Source organism: Mauremys reevesii, linkage group 12 (genome assembly GCF_016161935.1).
Source record: "Mauremys reevesii isolate NIE-2019 linkage group 12, ASM1616193v1, whole genome shotgun sequence".
Taxonomy (NCBI): Eukaryota; Metazoa; Chordata; order Testudines; family Geoemydidae; genus Mauremys; species Mauremys reevesii.
Genome location: NC_052634.1, coordinates 26,706,224 through 26,726,621, shown reverse-complemented (window position 1 = coordinate 26,726,621; position 20,398 = coordinate 26,706,224). Strand labels below are relative to the sequence as shown.

General features: G+C 52.9%; 2 non-coding genes across 2 annotated transcripts; both read right to left on the bottom strand.

The window, feature by feature from the left end:
- Nucleotides 1–8,031: 8,031 nt before the first annotated feature.
- TRNAK-UUU lies at nt 8,032–8,104 on the bottom strand. The gene has a single exon. It is a non-coding gene; the product is annotated as a tRNA-Lys (tRNA).
- A 7,413-nt stretch (nt 8,105–15,517) lies between these two features.
- On the bottom strand, nt 15,518–15,591 carry TRNAT-UGU. Its single transcript has one exon. It is a non-coding gene; the product is annotated as a tRNA-Thr (tRNA).
- Nucleotides 15,592–20,398: the final 4,807 nt, after the last annotated feature.

The following is a 20,398-nucleotide window of genomic DNA, read 5'->3' as shown; positions in this document are numbered from 1 at the left end:
GCCTTTCTGGGCAGCAACTTGCAACCTGTGCAGTTCCAGCTTCTTCTGCTCTTCACTCTTCATTAGTTTGCTTATTTTTCTTTCCCTATTTCCCTTACCCGAAAGGAGCAAACAGAAAATCATAAACCAGTAACCACTTTGTCTGTTCTCCAGCCACCACACCCAACTCACTACCAGTCTCTCAAAGCAATGAGCTGTGAGTCTGGAGGTCAGGACTGGGATAGCAGGGGCTGCAGGTCAGGAGTGAGGGGCACCGTCAGACCTGGAGGGAGCCCAGGGGCCTGCGAGTCGGGAGTGAGGGGCACCGGTAGGGCTGTGAGTCTGGAGGTCAGGACTGGGATAGCAGGGGCTGCAGGTCGGGAGTGAGGGGCACCAGCAGAGCTGTGAATCTGGAGGTCAGGACTGGGATAGCAGGTGTAGCGGGTCGGGCGTGAGGGTCACCAGCAGTGCAGTGACTGGGGAGCTCAGCGGGAGCCCAGGGGGCTGCAAGTCGGGAGTGAGGGGCACCAGCAGAGCTGTGAGTCTGGAGGTCAGGACTGGGATAGCAGGGGCTGCGGGTCGGGAGTGAGGGGCACCGGTAGATCTGAGGGAAGCCCAGGGGGCTGCAGGTCAGGAGTGAGAGGCACCAGCCACGCAGTGACTGGGGAGCAAAGTGGGGAGCCAAGGGGGCTGTGGGTCAGGAGTGAGGGGCACCGCTATAGCTGGGGGGAACCCAGGGGGCTGCGGGTCGGGAGTGAGGGGCACCAGCAGACCTGTGAGTCTGGAAGTCAGGGCTGGGATAGCAGGGGCTGCAGGTCGGGAGTGAGGAGCACCAGCCGCACAGTGACTGGGGAGCTCAGCAGGGAGCCCAGGGGGCTGCGGGTTGGGACTGAGGGGCTGGGAGTGAAAACTGTGCAGTTCAGAATGTGAATAGTGACCCCGTCTCCTTCCTGCACCTGCTCTACATTGCTCCACAGCAGCTTCTCCACCTGCAGTCACCCCAGCACTGCAGTGCAGCCGCCCAGGGTTCAGCAGGGGCCCTGGCAAGGACAGTGGGTTCAGCTAACAGCCCGGTGTGCCTGGCCGTGAGGCAGCTGTTAAAAAAGCAACACCCGCCCCCCCCCAGAAGTACAGAGACTGAATTCCCCAACTTTAACATCATGACCCCCAGTAGAAAGCCACACGTGTCAGTTGTATTTTCACAGGGAGATGCAAAAATCAAGTGACACCAATTTTCAAGTTGAGTAAATAAAGTTGAGGAGATAGTTATTAACCTCCCAAAAATACACTAAAGATCCCTCAACATAACACCTGAAGGTGAAATATGGACAGAGACAAACCTTGTCAGCAAAGGCTCATTTCCCAAACGATCCTCAAAATGTTACTAATTCCCACCCCTCCTCCACAGGAGCTCTGTGCAGTGTAACTGTTCTGCAGGCAGCTTCCCATTAAATGCTGTTGTGGGACATTCCCAGGCCTGGAAATGTACCAACGACAGAATTTGAAGAGCAAACCTGGCTCCCCGCACCAGGCGGGATTTGAGTGTTTTGTCCCTGTCACTTAGAGTTTGTCAATAGTACAGACGCCAGGGGCAGGACTCCAGGCTCTGCTTGACGGATCCTGGCACAGGGGCTGCAGGAGGGAGGGGAGCAGAAAGGATTGCAGGTTCTGACCTGTGCTCTGGAGAGGAGGTAATAATTGAAGGGGGTGTTTTTGACTATTCCCCTTCCTCAGGGTACTCAGGGCTAGAATTCTACATTCCACAGGGCCAAATAAGGGGGTGATGCCATGTGGTCAATGAAAACCAGTGCTCCAGGTGAGGTTTGAACTCACAACCCCAGCATAGCTCCTCTTAGCACTGCCCTGTAAGTACTGCACACTAACCAATTGCACCACTAGAGCACCTGTTAATTGTAATTCTGAGACCCCCCCTAGGCTGATACAGGCAAGGAGTGACCCCAAAACAGTCTCAGTGGAGGTGAGAGCCGGTAGCGACAAGTGTTGTACTCGGTGGGGTGGATCCTTCTTAATGGTTCCAGGCACCATTTGACACCTTGTGGTCCCACCAGGAGCAGAACAGGCTCCCTAAAAGCAGGGCCGCCCAGAGGATTCGAGGGCCTGCAGCAAAGCGGGGGAGCAGACATAAAAAAGGTGCCACCCGCTGTGGCGCTTGTACTCACTGGGTGGCGTCCGAGTCTTCAGTGGCAGCGGGTCCTTCACTCGCTCTGCGTCTTCGGCAGAACTGAAGGACCCGCCGCTGAAGTGTTGCCGAAGACCCGGACTGCTGCCGGGTGAGTAAAAATTAAAAAGGCGCCTCTAGCCAGGGAAGGGATTCTTGGCCAGGGCTTGTGAGGCAAATTGCCCCACTTGCCCCCCGCACTTGCCCTGCCTAAAAGTAGCAGCCACCAGAGCCCAAACAGTAGCCCCACCCCTTCCACTCGAGGCCACGCCCCTGCCCTCCCTTCTCCCCAAGGCCCCGCTCCTACGCTGCCTCTTACCTCAAGACCCCTCCTCCCGCTCACTGCTCTCCACCCCTCCCCACCCTCACTCGCCCTTACAGTCATTACAAAGTGGCAAGGCAGAGCCCTCCCATTTTTAAAAGCCCTGGGGTGTTGTTCCCCCCTGTTCAGGCACCCCTGGGGCCCTGCACTTCACACAGCTCTCCCTGATTTCAGCTGTTAGTGAGGGAGCCTCACTGCTAGCGCAGACTGGGCAGTTCCTTGCATGAGAGACACTGTCCCAAAGCAGGACTAATGCTTAGAGCTGGTTATCAGTGACTTCAGATCTGTTGGTCTGCAGCAAGACTCTCCATTGAGTCTTAACCAGCTCGGTTATTACACAGGGAAGAACAAAAGGGTCAAATGGTGCCTGGAACCCTTAAGAAGAATCCACCCCACCGAGTACAACACTTGTCGCTACCTGCTCTCAGCTGCACTGAGAATGTTTTGGGGTCACTCCTTGCCTGTATCAACCTAGGGGTCTCAGAGAATGATAATTAGCAGGTGCTCCAGTGGTGCAATTGGTTAGCGCACAGTACTTATAGGGCAGTGCTGAGAGGAGCTATGCTGGGGTTGTGAGTTCAAACCTCACCTGAAACACTGGTTTTCATTGACCACATGGCATCACCCCCTCATTTGGCCCTGTGGAATGTAGAATTATAGCCCAGGGGACACTGAGGAAGGGAAGAGTCAAAAACGCCCCCTTCACCTATTACCTGCTCTCCAGAGCACAGGTCAGAACCTGCAATCCTTTCTTCCTGCCCCCCCACCAGCCCCTGTGCCAGGATCCCTCAAGCAGAGCCTGGAGTCCTGCCCATCCTTGACCCCTGAGCCTGGAGGGAGAGGAGCAAGGAGCCATTGTTAGAGGCTTTCCCTTCCCCCACCCACTTCCCTGGCTCTTGTCACGCAGACAGCAAGCAGCAGAAGACCAGAAGTCGGTAGCGCAGACAAAGGGATGTTTACTGGGGTTAGTTTCCCAGCAAGCAGATTCCGAAGCCCTTCACACCAGTCGGGTTTATCTCTATAGACCGACAGAGTCTGTTCCCCAGTGTCCCCCTTCCCAGCTCTGACACCGCAGTTCTGAAAGTCTAGGCCTGCACAGGCAGCCTGAATATCTCTATTCTAACAGCCATCGGCCCCTGTGGGAAAATGATCTATTCAGGGTTGTCCCTAGACATTTTGGTGCCCTACACGGCACCCCTGTCCCCCAGCCCGAGCTGGCAGAACGGAGCGGGCTGGGGCCAGGTCACTCCACTTCCCGCTGCCCGGTAATTGCAGGGCAGGCCCGACCCCACACTCACGGGGCATCGGGAAGTGGAGTGATCCGGCCCCAGCCTGCTGCACTCTGCTCCCAGCCTTGGAAGTTGGGGGGGAAACGCCCCCCCCAGCACTCACCAGTGGCGCGGCTGGGAGCTAGTGGAGCAGAGCAGGCTGGGGCCAGGTCGTTCCACTTCCCACCGCCCAGTGAGTGCCGGGTGCGCCTGATCCCTCCTGCCGTCCACCGGGGTGTAGCTCAGGGGAAGGGGCGGAGTGGGGGGGGCTGGGGTGGAGCAGGGGGGGGAAGAGGGGGGTGGGGGCAGACCCGGGGTGGGGGGTGTGGGGAAGAGGTGGAGCAGGGGCAGGGCAGCTTTCCTGGCCGGCTCAGCCAGCCGGGGGATCGGGTTCCCCGCTGGAGCAGTACGCAGCTGCGCAGGGCACCGGGAAATTTGGGGCAATTTGGTGCCTCCACATCCCTTAACCAGGCAGCGTCCCTGTGGTGTGGGCTGTCTGCATAGGCCCTTTCTCAATCTTTCTCACCCTCTTGTCTCCAGTCTCCTGTGTCTCTGCTTTCTAAGCACAGACTCACTCTGGCTGTTCAGAGGAGGGGACGACCATGCCTATGCGTGGCCAGCAGACAGCGACAAAGACCCCCAGCCAGCCTGCTCCCTGCCATGCCAAACACCCACTGAAGGCCACCCACAGACCAGCATGCGGGGCGGCTGCTGATGCTCTGTGGCCAACATCAGACGATGGTAGGAAAGCAGGGCCAGCCCCCCCGGTGGGGCCTCTTACTGTTCCCACTCCAGGTGCTCACTTTGGCAGTGGGGCAGGAGATTTTACCTCGAGAGGCTTTTCCCAGCTGGCGAGAAGCAGAGAAACACCCAGGCTCCCAAGGTGCTATGTAGCAAGTACCCTCCAGCACAGGGACAGGCGCACACTTGGAAGAGGGAAACTGCTCCACACGCTAGCCCGGGCAGCCGCCCAGTTTCTTTGGCAAGTCAGGAAGGGCAACGGCGAGACTGGAAGCACCTGGGGCTCATGCCCCAGCCTTTGTGACACCCACCCCAACTCCTTCCCGGGGCTCTAGCTGAAGCCAGAGCATTGGCCTAAGTGACCAAAAAGAGGTTCCAGCCCTGAAGGGAGCAGGACGTTCAGCCAAAGGTAAAACTGCACAAGCACAAAGGGACTTGAACTCTCAACTGCCTCATTTAAAGTCAGACACCTTATCCATTAGGCCACGTGGTCACACTAGAAAAGGCTCTCCAAGTACTTCTTTAGAGAAGACAGACACTGTGTTTCTCAGACTCAGGTCAGCTACTGAGGGGGGCCGAGACTCTCTGGGCACAAGAAGTTGAGTTCCCAGCAAGATGTGAGACTTAATTCTATGGAGCCAGGTGCAGGGCTTTGGCAGGGAGGCTTAGGTATGGGGGACTGGGGTGCAGCGGATGGACCAGCTGTCTAGGTGCGGAGATTTAGTTGCAATGAGGCACAGGAGGGAGGAGGAATCCCGCTGATGGTCAGTGGCTGTGCAGAAAAAAGGGTGTTGATTCCCCCATCCTAAATGGGCTGGTTGGCTTGACTCTTCTCTCTGCTGCAGAGCATGGTGGGGACTGCAGCTCACCCCTCGTGGGGCAGGAGAGCACAGATGCAAGGTGCTGGGCTCAAATGCACCTGGAGGGCAGCTCCGGTGGGGTGGGGCAGGGCCTGTGGTTTACGTTCTGTGTTGCCTGGTGCTGGGCCATTGCACAATCCCCAGCCACGCCGCACAGCGCACCCCGAGAGGGGGCAGGGGGCCAAGCAGATGATCCAGCATGAGGGGGAGAGGATGTGTGGTTGGGGGAAAAAAGGCCTGTGGCTGCACTGGGGGAGTGCAGAGCAGGGGTGACACCCCAGAAACCTGCAGCAAAGGGATGGACAGGTGGGGTGGGTGGATAGAAATGGCAGTGAGCCTAAAAGGGGAGTGGGGGTCAGTGGTCAGAACAGGAGGGGCGGGGTGCTAGGACCTCTGGATTCTATTCCTGGCTCTGGGAGCAGAGGTGGGTCTAGAGGTGGGAGCAGGGGGACTGGGAGCATCTTCCTAATTCACAGGGTAGTTCTCTTCCCAGCTCGTGCGAGGGCGGGAAGCGCCACCAGCCCCATTTCCTGGACGGGAGAAGAGAGGCTGAGTGATGTGCCCAAGGACACTCGGGAAGTCTGTGGCAGAGCACAGCATGTTTCTCCCCCTCCCCCGCCGGGGTCTGGCCTGTTAGTGGGTGGTGCAGGGGCGGGGTCTCAGGAGAAGGAGCAGTGGGAGGGCGGGGTCTCAGGACAATGTGAGGGTGGGGTCATAGGGGCAGTGTGGGGCGGGGACTCAGGGGAAATGGGCAGTGTGGCACTGGGGACTTGGGGAAGAGGCGCTGTGAGGGCAGGGTCTCGGGCAAAGCGGAAGCATGTGGGTGGGGCCTGGGGGGAAGGGGCAATGCAGGGGCAGGGATTAGAGGGAACAGGTGCTGCAGGGGTGGGGTCTAGTGGGAATGTGAGGGCAGGGTCCCAGGTGAATGGGCGGTGCAGGCGCAGGGTCCCAGGGGGAAGGGGCGGGGTCCCAGGGGGGAAGGGGCGCTCCAGGGGCGGGGTCCCAGGGGAAGGGGTGCAGGCATGCGGTACCAGGGGGAAGGGGCGGTGCAGGGCGGGGTCTCGAGGAGAAAGGGAAGCTCAAGGGCGGGAACTCGGGGAAGGGGCCATGTGGGGTGGGTCCTTGGGGAAAGGGTGCAGGGAGGGGTGTATTGGGGGGGCAATGTGGGAGTGGGGAGTCGGGAAGGGGCAGAGTGAGGGTGGGGTGCTGGGGAAAAGGGGCAATGCGAGGGTGGTGCCTTGGAGGAAGGGACGGGGCGGGGCAGGACTTCAGGGAAAGGGGCAGGGATTAGGGGAACAGGCGATGTGAGGGGGACCTCGGGGTTAGGGGCAGCGTGAGGGCAGGACCTCGGGGTGGGAGCAGGTCTTTGGGGAAAGGGCAGAGTGAGGGGGCAGGAGCAGGGCTTTGGGGGCGGGGCGGGGCAGGACCTCAGGGAAGGGGGCAGTGGCAGGGCTTTGGGGAAAGGGGTTTGGCAGGGGCAGGGCTTTGGGGAAGGGCACAGCGGGGGGGGCAGGGCTTTGGGGGAAGGGTGGAACGAGGGGGGCGGGGGCAGGGCTTTGGGCTTTGACCTGCTCTCCAGCTGAGCCACCACTGAAAATTGAAAAACAAAACAGTAGAACCGTACAAGGCTTCAAAGCCCACCAGGCCCAACCCCCCTTCTAACACGGCAAAAAAGCCGCACTTCTCCTGACTAGGTAGGGACGTCCTATGGCCCCACAAGAAGTGGAAGGCCATCGTGTTCGGTCTCAGTAGCACTCGTGGAGCAGGGGGAAATACATGGCTGAGGAAATTCCCCACAGATGGGTCTTGAGCATGACAACCTTGTAGGTAATGACAAGGTCCACTTACGCCACCGGCTGAGCCACTCCTCACAGGCCAGCAACCATTTCTCCCAGTTTGCGTTCCCCACCTCGTCCCCAACCGAATGCTAGAAGGCCCAGCCATCAACCTGCCCACTCTTGCAGCCCTCCTCTTCCTCCCTGACTGATGGGGGGGAGTATTGAGCCTCCCTCCCTTAGGCCCTTCAGCATCCCTGGGGAAAGACAACACTGCCCAAGTGACTTTGGGCCAGTAGGTGAACCAACAGGGCTGCCTGCTAGGCCAGGCTGCAGCCCAGATTCAGGACTCACAGGAAATGGAGCTTGCATCCCTACCTACAGGACTCCAGGCATGGCCAGGCTTCTGGATCAAACATCCCCTCTTGTGCTCAAGTCACAACAGCTAGCGGGTGAAAGACAGGAATTCATGGCATTGGAGAGAGCAAGATAGAGCCTTGGAAGACCCAGCAGGGTTTGTGGCACAGGAATTGTCCTCAGATCCCACCGAGACTTCAGCTCAGATTGCAGGATTCAAAGTCCCGAGTGCTGCCCTTACACCATGGGACCAATAGGGAACCCCCAGACCTCTGCTGAGCTCTGGTGTGTATGACCCTGTGCGGGCAGCCCTGCATTTGCTCACCAAGTTGTCATGCAGCAGTTTGCTGCAGCTCCCAGAGGCCTTTCTTAATCCAGACTGTGAAAGGCCAGTGGGCATGTGAGGAAGTTTCCCCTTCAGTCCCAGGCAGTACATGGCCCTTCCTAGTGAAAGGTGAATTCCTGGGGGGAAAAAGTGATTCAAATAACATCCTGGAGAGATGCCTTCATCAGTTCTGGGGGAAATATCCAACAGGGAAAAGTTACTTTTCACCTGACCAGGGACTTGAACCCTGGACCCTCAGATTAAAAGTCTGATGCTCTGCCAACTGAGCTAGCCAGGCTCATGTTTCAAAGAAGCAAATTCCATGCAGAAGAGAAACTAATCAAGAAAATGAGAGCAGGAAACAATACAGAAAACCTGCTACTCGTGCTCTCTTAGCAGTCCTAGCCCTAGCCTGCTCCTCCATCCGGTGCCCTGAGGCCTTATTCTTTTTTTAGTTAAATAACAAATCCAGGAGAAAACACAGTTATACAAAGCAAAACAAAATCACAAACAGAAATGCCATTGGAAATACAAAAATAAAAAAGGAAAATGCAAACTACATCACTTTATCATGTCTGGGCCATTCCTGTATCGAGAGTACCCGCTAAGGTCCCTGTGTGCTTATGAGAAACCTGGAGGAACTCATACCACAGCCTGAACATGAAACTCAACTGCTCCCAAGTGCCGCAGTAAAAACCTTTCCCTGCTGTGACGTTGCACTCCATAGGATTTTATGAATATATGCTAATGAGTGTGAATATGATGTAACTGGAACATGCTTCATGCAAAAGGTCTCTTGTGCAGTATCATTACAAAGCTTATAATCTACTGTGTGTGTTCATCCTATTTGTATGACTCGATCATTCTTGTATCTGAAACTAGAAATATGAACTATAACTCTGTGGTCCTGTTGTAATGATGCAAAGTGAGGGCCATTAATAGTGGTTTGGACTCTTGATGGCTCCCATTAACCAGGACAATTGACTGGAGATGGCTCTGTCCTGCACCATCTGTGAGTCAGGCCAGGAAGAATGAAGGCTTGGGGTCTCACAGGACATGTGACCATGTTACCTGGTACAGGAATCCATCTTAAACCTGGGGCTTTTCCCAGGAGAGAGACAAAGATTCCTGCCTTGTACCAAAGCTGTATAAGGGGTGGAACAGAACAAAGGTGGCTGCAGTCATGAGACATCCCCTAGCTACCACCTGAGCTGGAACAAGGGCTATACCAGGTGAAAAGGTTGGGCCCAGACAAGTGTAACCCTTCTGCCCCTCTGAGCTGGCAGCAACAAGGGCCGGGTTCAGTATCCAGGGGTTCCGTTTCAATAACACAATGCAAAACTGGCTCAAGCCCCCACCCAGTGACCTGGGACAATTACCTACCACACCCCCCGGGCGCCTCTAGGAGGCAATACTTCCCACTGCAAGCACAGAGTCCGAGTGTAGCAAAATCCTTTTAATAAAGGAGGGAAACAATGCGGCATCACGTTGGAGAGACACCACAACCAGGACTATACACAAACCATAAGCAAAAAAACCCACCTCCAAGCACATTTGGCACTGTCCTTTCCCCCTTAGAGTCTTAAGTCCAATCACCCCAAAGTCCAACAACCCAAGAGTCTCTGTCTCTGGTCAGTGCCACCCCAGAGTTCAAAAGTTTATCTGCAGAGTTTTACCCCCCCAGCCTGGGTGGAAATGGTGGGGGCACACACAGGGTGTTAAGGGACACCTTACATGGGCCAGGGCCGACTGCCCCGCTTTTCCGTGGAGTTCTGCTGCAGCCTTCACCACGACTGGCTCCACTCCACCAGCTGTGCCGCTCCTCCAGCCAACCCGTGAACCGCATCAGCCGTCCCCGCGAACTGCGCCACACTGCTCACTGTTCCACGGGCTGCGGCAACGTGCTGCAGACTGCTCCGCTCTGCCAGCTGCTTAGCGATCGATCTTCAGGCTCCCCCACTCAATGATCTCAGCTCAGTAAGCTTAGCTCTTTTAGTGATTTCAGCTCTTAGTGGTTTCAACTTGTAGTAGAGAAGCACCAGTGCCACCTTGGCCCAGCGTGAATTCAGATCAGCAGCCTCCAAATGGACTCCTAAAGGATTCAAAATTAGCTCTGCTCTTTAACAGTGGAGAGAGGAGAATGTGCAATTGGTGTTCCAGGCCCTCAAAAGGGGCCCATATCATCAGGAACACACACCAGTTCCCAGCCTCTCTCCCTTCACTGGGTTTTGGAACCCATGTCCCTTGTCTAGCAAGTACTATTTAATGTAGGTTGAGTCATTTCTGTCATAAAGCAGTCTCATAGTTCCTCATTCACATAATTAAGGTAACAGCACTTTTTTTTCCTTCCTGCCCCAATAACAAATAAATTGGGGATGCCACAGTGTGAAAATAACCATCCCATGCTGCTGTGTGTTATGCTAAGTGGAGTGGGTTTACCAATGCAAATGCACATTCCTAAAATTCCTTTGCCCACTCCTCATAATGTACCACCAGATGTCAGGGTAGATCTCATCCTGACTCTGCTTACACAAGAAATAAGTCTAGTCTGCAAAAGAAGCTTATTGGAAGATCTCTGAGGGTGAGATTTGATCTGTATTGAGTTTTGTACTGTATTAGGCTTAGACTTGCATGTTTTTGGTTTATTTTGCTCTATGGAGAATACAAACTGCACAGAGAAGGAAAAGTTAATGCCTTGGAAAAGCCTCTGTGTGTTAGATGGGTGGGAGGGTGTCTAAAAACCACTTTCCTCTACTTTCTTTTCTCTGAATTCCTTTAGAAAATCCAAAGCAGGAAACAGAACCATTTCTTTCTCTGAGGCTTGAGCTTTGAGACTTTCAAATTATGAGACTGACATGCTGCCAACTGTGCTAAGAAGGCCCAGTGAAATGTTTAGGCTCAGTACATATAGGATCCTCCTACAGCAGTGACTGGGGCAGGGAAGGAGCCAGGGGTGTGCTGGAAAAAGCAGGGAGATCTGCTGCCCACAGACCTGTCCTGGCGGCTTTCACAGGAGCAAATAAATCAATTATCCCTGCCAGTGAATAATGTACTGGCTAATGGCAGCACAGGGGGGATGTTTCCAAGTTGTACACCCACTGCCACATGTTAAAACTCAACCTCCTTTCCCTATGCATCGGGCAAACAAGCTGGGGAAATTACATGGATAATGTACACCAGTGCTTCAGACAAGGCTTGAACTCATAACCCCAGCAGTAGCCCCCTTTATACCAACCAATTGCACCACTGCAGGTGCTTTTTAGAGCAAGCTGGGAAGCAGGCAGTTATCAGTCTCTGGGGTTCACACCTTTGCCTGGTAATTGAAAGGCTGATGCATCAAACCTAACTCAAGATGCAGCTTTTCAGTGATGAGACTCCCGGACATTTTAACAGGAAGAAAATCTCCTCGATTCTGGTTTAGTCCCATTTGACTCCTGCCCATCTTCTCCCCGCCTCCCGCCCTGCCCCACCCCTTCTCTTTCTTTCCCCACTGGGGCTGTGCAGAGAGGAGCCCCAGTCAGTCTCTGTCACAGAGAGTCTGTATCCCATCAAGGGAGGGAGGGGTCGCTCCAAAACACTGATAATGGGGAGGGGAGGGGTGTCTGTGATTAGGAGGAGAAAGGATGGAGAACTAACAGTGGGGCCCAGAGAGATTCCCAGATTGGGAGATCCTGCTACCCCCATCAGCCAGCTGTGGGAAGAACAACTTGGGATTGCTTGGGGAAGCCACCTTTAAAAACACAAGTGTAACATGCTAGTTACATTTTAATAAGACCAAAGCCTCCTCAAACCCACGGTCACAATCACTGCAATGATTTTGGCTTGATATTTTACCGGCCACAGACACAAAGTGAGTCAAATTACAGTTTCCGTTCGGAGTCAGTGCACACACAAGAATCCGGAGGCTTTTAATTCCTTAGGTTCTGCCGCCATTTCATTTCTGTCCTGTTCCAAGATTTATTGTTGTGCAAAGCAACGTTAGGCCCTTGGGAGTGTCCCCCCTGGTCCTGCCTGCTGCCCCGGTCAAGTTAAAAGAGCCGGAGGACCCCTGCCACCACCAGCACCAGCGGGCTAAGGCGGTTTCCTGCCCACCCTCGCTCCATGTGGCACGCCACTCCCGGAAGCGGCTGGCACGTCCCTGCGGCCCCTGGGGTGGGGGGTGGGGTCTCCACGTGCTGCCCCCGCCCCGAGAGCCAACTCTGAGAACTGTGGCAATGGGAGCTTCAGGGGTGGAGTCTGCGGGCAGCCATGCTCAGAGATGCCCCCTGCCCTCCCGCTTAGGGGCTGCTGCCAGAAGGGGGTGCGGGTTGCTTTCGGGAGATGCCCGAGGTAAAGGTTGCACCCCTCACCCTCTCCTGCACCCCCAACCCAGACCCCACACCTGCACCCAAACTCTCCAAGACCCTGCCCCCCACACACCCTGCTGCAGCACAATCCCTGACTGAGATCAGACCCTGCACCCAAACTCTCTCCTAGAGCCCAATCCCTCTCCCTCCCACACCCAAACTCCCAGAGCCTTACACAGCTGTGGGGTGGGCAGGACTTAGTCCCATTCTGGGAACGACCAAAAATTATACAAACCTGCCTCCCGTGTCCAGCCCAACCTTCTGCTAACGCACCTCAGCCCACACCCGTGCAGGGTTTGAAGCTTCCATTGCTTAAATTCCAGGACACTGAGGGATTTCAGCTCCCCTTTGCCCAGAGGGAACCTTCACCCAACTCCCAGCCAAGTTCTTGTCCATGGGATCACTGTAGGGGGGCTGGGTCCCTCGGTGTCTTTTCTCTCTGTGTGACAGGCCAGGGTGCAATAACTGGGGCATCTGAGCACCCAGGACCTTCTGTGGGGCTGCCATTCCCCTTCCCTTCTGTGGTCTCATCAGTCATTGACTCCAGCCTTTTTTCTATCCATCGTCAGCACCATCCCAAGCCAGCTGCACTCGCCTCAAAAAGACAAAGAGTCCTGTGGCACCTTACAGAGTAACAGACATATTGGAGCATAAGCTTTCTTGGGTGAATCCCCACTTTGTCAGATGAATGTCATGGAAATTTCCAGGGGCAGGTATAAATATGCAGGTAAGAATCAGTCTAGAGATAAGGCGGTTAGTTCAATCAGGGAGGATGAGGCCCTCTTCTAGCAGCTGAGGTGCGAACACCAAGGGAGGAGAAATTGCTTTTGTAGTTGGCTAGCCAGGCACAGAATTCCCACTCCATTCATCTGACGAAGTGGGGATTCACCCACGAAAGCTTATGCTCCTGTATGTCTGTTAGTCTGTAAGGTGCCACAGGACTCTGTCGCTTTTTACAGATCCAGACTAACACAGCTACCCCTGTGGTACTCAAAAAGACAGTGTCCCCTGGTGGGTGTAAATCACTGACCTCTCTCCTCTCTGAGCACTGACTGCCCCTCTGTTTCCTTGCCTCTCAGTCTGTGCAGATGGGACCTTTCCCTCCAGTGCTGGAGGATTCGCCCTTCTCATCTACCCTTGTCCCAAGCAGCACAGCGGGTGGGAATCTTACATGTACTGAGGTGACTTAGGAGCAGAAACCGCCCCCGACCTTCCATGCAATTGGCACTTGCCCCTCACTGAGCAGGACTGAAACTCCTGCAGGGAGACTGCTGGGCTACATCCCCTCTGGGCATGAGCAAAGTAGCAGGGTGAAAAGAAGAACCTGGAGATTGAACCCAGGACCTCACACATGGAAAGCATGTGCTCTACCGCTGCACTATATCCCCAGCTGGGCTGCTGGTTACACTCAGAGCTGTCCTATTCCCAGAGCATCCAGTGGCCTAAGAGCAGCATGGGGGACACATTCCCTCCTCTGAGGGCCAAACGTGCTGTCCTGGAGGTTGCTGGTTCTTAGGGTCACTGAGAACTGATAGAACTGCACTCATCTGGGATTTAACAAATTGTCTTCCATGGAGCAGGGCCAGATCCAGTGTTTTTGGCACCCCAAGTAGAAAAAAAAATAAAAAAGCTGCAATCAACTGCAGCTCTACCACTGCCGCTTTTGGCCTCAAGTCCTTCCCTCTGAGAGGGACCAATTGCTGCTGAAGCCTCCCCTTTCTGTTGACCACCCCACAGACCTGCTTGCTGTGCTGGTGCCTGGAGCCAGCCCTGCCATGGAGACACTGGGAAGATGGGGGGAATCAGGAAAATACCAGGGATTTGTTTATGTTGTAAGTGAAGAATAATTGAAGCAGTTTTGGTTTAAAGTCACTTTCCCCCTGACTGGGAATTGAACCCAGGCCGTAGCAGTAAAAGTGCCAAAACCTAACCACTAGACCACCAGATGATGATACTGTTCTTCTTCTCACTTATGTGACACTTTTTTAGGCTACTTTCTATCCAATTTCTGAAGCTGCTCCATTGTCCATTCCCTGAGGGGCTAAGAGTAGAAAGTGCAGGAATCCCTGTACCCATGGTCACAACCTGAGACCAACCCAAGCCACTGAAACAAACACAAATGATGCTTCCTCCAGCAGGATCACAGAGCAACACAAAGAAACCCCATCAGGAACAATCCTCCTCTGCCTTCATTTACCCCATTGCAACCCTCTCAGCAGCCGACTCTTGCGGGAAGGACACTGAGCTGATAGGAGCTCTGGCACAGAGACCAAGGGAGGGGTGTTGCACCCCCTCAGTGGGAGCTGATCACATTCTGACTCTGGAGGAGGAGGGAAAAGCGATGGCCACATGATGGGGCCAGTATGTACCACAACATGGTTCTTTTATGTGGGATGACTCTGAACATTGACTGATCTCCACTCCCTTGGATTTGAAGAGATGTTTAGTTGTGCACTTAGGAGGCTGAAGCAATTTTATGGATGGTGACACTACGATTGAAGGGTTATTTAATGTTGTAGAAATTGTTAAAAACACTTAGTTTAAACTGGAACTGCCTGTTATTAAAGGCTGGTTTCCCCACGTCAGTTCCATAAACTCTGCTAGAAACACCCTGGGTTCTCTCCTGCCTCGGTGGGAACTGGAGGGAATCATCCCCTGCTGCCCTTGGCTCCAAGCTGGTTTTTCTAGGGAGGGGACGTGGAATTGATTTGTTTGCTGTTGAGAAGGGAGCCGGACGAGTTCTCAGGGAACGAGAACTCCCAGCATCTTCCCAGCCCAGCCCAGGCTGCTGCCCTGTCCCAGCCTCTGTTCCTGGGGCCCTGCGTGTTTGACTCTAGAGCAGGCCGGGAGCAGCAGCTGAGGCAGAGGACAGCCTGGGCCGGGCAGATAAGAAGGAGTTTAGCAAGCAAAAAAGGTAAAATGGCAGGGGAGTATTACCTTGGACTTGACGGCATTTCTCCATTGGTCTGTCTGCTTTGGGGCAAGCACAATAACACGTCCTGCTGCTTTCGTTATTTCAAATGGCAGCTTAGGATTTTCATTCTCACACACGGTGCACAAAGCAGGACTCAACCTTTGCCGTAAACTAAATGAGCTGCCTACAGATTCTGGCAGCCACAATGAGCATTTGGGTGAGAGCTCAGACCTGCCCCTGTCCCAGAGGGAGACGGGTCATCTGTGTGGGGACTGGACCACTGACCTACCCGCTCCTAACTCCCAAACCTTCAGTAACTCTATTATCAGTGCCTGTGAGTGTTATTTAAACCATAAGAAAAACCACACTGGGCTAGACCAAAGGCCCATCTACCTCTGAATCTTGTCTTCTGACAGTAGCCAAAAGCAGGTGTCCCAACAACCAATCAACAAGGCACCACTGGGAGTTGAACCCAGGATCTCCTGTTTACAAAACAGATGCTTTAGCCAGCTAAGCCATGGTGCCTGTGGGTAATTAAAATACAGTGTCTGCCCACACCTGACTCCCTACCATCGCCACTAGGGCCTGACAAGCTTTGCTTGTGTTTGGATTCTGCAAAGCAGAGAAGCAGGTGACGTTTTCCTTGCAAGCTGTATGTGAGTGAATCTTTGGCCAGGTCTGCACTACAAAGTTGTTTCAGCAGAATTATATTGCTCAGGTGTGTGAAAAACACACAACGCCTCTCGGTCGGTAGCTTGTGGCTGGTGTACACACTGCAATGCCATGTCTGGTGACAAAACTGCCCTGTTTTGCTGACAAAATAAAACGACTTCGATGAGAGGCCTAGAGCTTTTGCAGCAAACTTAAAGTAACAGAGTAGACGCTGCTGTTCATTATACCACCATAAATGGCCTTCCCAGTATCCCACAATGCCCGCCGTGAACTCACCTGCCCTGCACTCCTGCTACAGAGCGATGGGCCCCTCCCCTTTCATCGCTCTTGGAAGTTCTGACAGCTGAGTCTGCTGCTCTGCTCCGGCAGCCAGGAGCAAATCACTGCTGTGGATGCTCTCTCCACCCTGCGAACACAGAGCAGGGTGGTGGGAACTTCCTTACAAAGCGGGAGGGGCATCGGCATCTGAAAGTGACACCCCATGACACCCCTTCCCTCAAGGAGGCTCTTACCGTCTAAATAGGGACGTCTGTTTTCTAGTAAAATCACTAAAAGGGAAGGAGAAAACTCAAAAGAGGTTCCTCCTGGCGCTCACATCCGTGAACCCGAATACTCTCTCAGTCCTCAAAGAGAGACCTGGAGAAGGAGACTTGCTGAAGCAAAGCCACAGGGGTCTCTGAGGTTTCCCTGGCCCCTCACACCTGTCCTGCCTGGCTGATGTCAGCATCTCTCTGTGAGGTCACCACCTCCCCACCACCTTTGACCAATAATCTGAGGTCCTGCAAAAGGCCTTTGTGATGTCACTGCCACACCCCTCCCTTGCTGTGCCAATGTCCTGTCCTGCCCTGGCCAGGCACTTTGGAGGTTTGAGCTACTCCCTGTGGATCACCCCACTCAAGAAGCGTTCGTTCTAGGAAGCAAGCCAGCTAGACAGGAAAACATCAGATGCTGCTCCCAATACTACACTCAGTTTTTTCAGAAATTAGTCGACTTTATGGCCAGAAGAGACCATTAGAGCATCTAATCTGACCCCCTGCATATCACAGGCCTCCTGTATGACACAAGAGCTACTTTTGGGGCAAACACATCCCAGAAAGGCATCTAGTCTTCATTAAATGATATCAAGAGATGGTGAATCCACCTCTTTCCTTGGTAGCTTGTTCCTGTGGTGAAACATCCTCGCTGTTGAATTTTTGTGTCTTGGTTGTAATATGAATTTTTCTCTTTTCACCTTCCAGCCATTGGGTCTTGTTATGTCTTTCTCCTGCTAAATTCAGGAGCCCTTTAATAGCCAATCTTTTCTCTCCATTAAGGCCCTTCAACACTTCAATGAAGTCACCTTTCAATCTTCTTTTGATATGCTAAACAGGTTGAGGTCTTTCAATAGCTCTCTAGAAGACATTTTTCTCCAGCCCTCAGAACATTTGGTGGCTCTTTGCTGCCCCAGCTCCAGTTTCACAACATCTTTTCAAATGAGGACACCAAAACTGGAGGCAGTATTCCAGTATCAGTCTCACTGATGGCGTGTCACCTCCTGTGACGTTATTGACATAATCTGTAACTGTATAGATCACCGTTGCAACCACTGTTCTATATTTGCAGCCAATATTATAGAAAGGTTGTCGTGTAAGGGGTCTATGGAGAGGTTCTGATTGGCTGATTATAATGATGCTATCTCTAGATGTGTATCATTTTTGTAGTTGACGTTATGAATATTGGCTCTATGCTGCCTGTATTTCAAACTTGTGCTCTGCTTCTGGGGAACACCCCAGCCATACAAGTTGGTGTCAGTTCTGCTTTAGCCTGCTTGATGGCCCTTTAAGGACCATCAGCTACACAATTGACCCATTGAGAGAAGGCAAATACCGCTGGAGGGACTTTGCTACAAACTGAAGCTCTACAAAGGACTGAATGACCCATCCCAGCTATGGATGTACTCCAGAGACTTGATTTGGACCTGCAGATTTTGCTGCGGAAGCTGTGCAGCTCTGTTCATGATGGCCAAGAGATGGCGGGGAATTGTTGCCTTCTGTAGCTTCCACGGGAGCCCAGCACAGACAATCTGGAGAAAGTGTTGAAGCTGTGAGGCTCTGTTCACGATGACCGAGAAATGGCGCGAAATGATTAGAAGAAAATGTAGATAGAAAGAGGAGAGGACATTTGAAGTGGATTCAACATACCAGAGACAGTTGGTGCACTGTGCTGCACCATATGCTGGCAACATGGCGTCTGCCGTAGCTTTCACGGAGGGAGGAGTGAGTGACGGCACACACCCAGAAACACCTGTGAGAATATTTTTGCCCCATCATGTACTGGGAGCTTAACCCACAATTCCAATGGGTGGCAGAGACTGCGGGAATTGTGGGATAGCTACCACAGTGCAATGCTCTGCCACTGATGCAGCCTTGGTACTGTGGATGCACTCCCCCGAATTCACATGCTTTAGTGGGGACACATAACATTGAATGTATGAACTCGATTCAGGAAATTCGAATAAAATAACTTTGGGGCACTTCGGCGGCGGGTCCCGGAGCGGAAGGACCCCCCCGCTGCCGAATTGCTGCCAAAGTGGAAGAATCTCCGGGTCCCACTAGAGTTTTCCGGGGCCCCCAGAGTTAGTGAAGGACCCCACTCCAGGAAGCCCAAAAAACTCTTGTGGGGGCCCCTGCTGGGCCCGAGGCAAATTGCTCCACTTACCCTCCCCCCTGGGTGGCCCTGATGGGACCTGGAGCTACTGTTATTTCAGGACTCCTGTGAGACCCTCAGCTGGTTGGTTTGCACTCTGCTCTTATTGCTTCTCTCTCAGGACTCTCTCTCCTCCCCTAGGCATTTAACCCAGCCCTTGCTGCTGCCAACGCCAACTGGCAGAACGGCCTATAAGTCCCCTGCCTGAGGGGAGGCCAATGCATGTGGTTGGCCATAAGCAATATGATATTTTCTGCCTTATTTTCTAGCCCTTTCTTAATGATCACCAAGATTCTCTTTGCTTTTTTGACCGTCGTTGCACACTGAGTTTTCAGAGAACTATCCCCAGTGACTCCAAGATCTCTCTTGAGTGGCAACAGCTATTTTTGGCCTCGACATTTTATATGTATAATTGGGATTATGTTTTCCAATGTTCATCAGTTTGCATTTATCAACAAATCTACCATTTTGTTGCCCTTTCACCCAGTTTTGTGAGCTCTTTGTGTAACTCTTTGCAGGATGCTTTGGACTTAAATTTCTGAGTAGTTTTGGATCATCTGCAAATTTAGCCACCTCGCTGTTTGCCCCTTTTTCCAGATCATTTATGAATATGTTGAATAGCACTTGTCCCAGACCCCCTGGGGGGCACCACTATTGACCTCTCTGCATTTTGAAACCTGACCATTTATTCCTACCTTGTAACTAGTTATTTATCCATGAGACAACCTTCCCTCTCATCCCATGAGAGTGTAATAGAGCAGAATAGGGCTTCCTTGGGAGGGGGAGTGAATTGAGAATATATCAGGGGGTTGTGCACATTTACTGCCCTGGTGAAAAAGTGTGTCTGATACTCAGTCTTTGCTGCTCCTGCCGGCTGTGACTGCTGAGGACATTTTCCTTCTGTGCTCCAGGGTCTCTCTTCTGCCAGATTCTCAGCAAGTCAGGCCCCCTGCAGACTATGGCAGAGCAGTTTGGTAATAGGCTGCAGGACTCAGCATGTAAGAATGTAGCTGCTGTAGTACCTTAACTGTCCATGGGCCAAATCCTGCAGCCCTGGCAGCCCAGGATAACCTCCCACTGCTGGTGATGGGAATTGAGCCTTTGTAACTAGCTGCTGGTACCTGCGGTCTCAGCTACAGATTAAACTGTTGGCAAACACAGCTTCAGCCAAAGCAGTGAAGGATGTAAGTGAAAGAGCAAAGCTGGCCATCCGGGAGCTGCTGCAGTCCCATCACCACAGCTGGAAGGGAGAAGAGGAAAACTCCTTAAAGTGCTGGGAGCAGCCCTGAGAAAAGGAAGTTTGTCAGTGAGATCAGTAGCAATAACTGTGAAATGACGGAGTGCTTTCTCCTCTGTGCCGACATGGTTGAATTGTGTTACTTTACTGTGAGATAAAGCTTTAAAATATCCTGCTCTAATTTCAGGATGTGTCTGTAACCATAATCAGTCTCTGTGGGAAGTGGCCTCTAGATAGTGATCTTTGGGAAGAGCTGGATGAAGAGCCTTCCTACTCACCAGGAGATCCTGGCTTGGCCAGCCAGTTCTTCCTTGCTGAACCTGGCTTGTCTGTCAGGCTCCTTTCTTTTATTTTATTTCTTCTCATGAAAAGAAAAGACCTTACTGCACAATCCTTGTAAGTGCTTGTTCAAGACACAGAGACCCTTCCTTGCAGCTAAGTCTTAGAAAGTGTTAAGTGGTAAATCTGGAGCTGATGGAAAGGTTACCATGACTCAAAGCTGAGCTGAAGTTGCTGTGACTGAAACACAGAGCACTAATCAGTATCTGATCACAGCAGCTGGTGGGAGAAGCACATGTTAGAAGCCCTTTGTCAGCTCAGCTGTGGCTTTCTGTGCACTGATCCAGCCTGCTCAAGGTCTGCAAGTCTTGATGGAAATGAGCAACATTTTTACTTTGGAATTTGAAGGTTTAGTCTTGGACCATCAAGTGGAGTGGTTGCAAATGTCTTCTTGGGGAA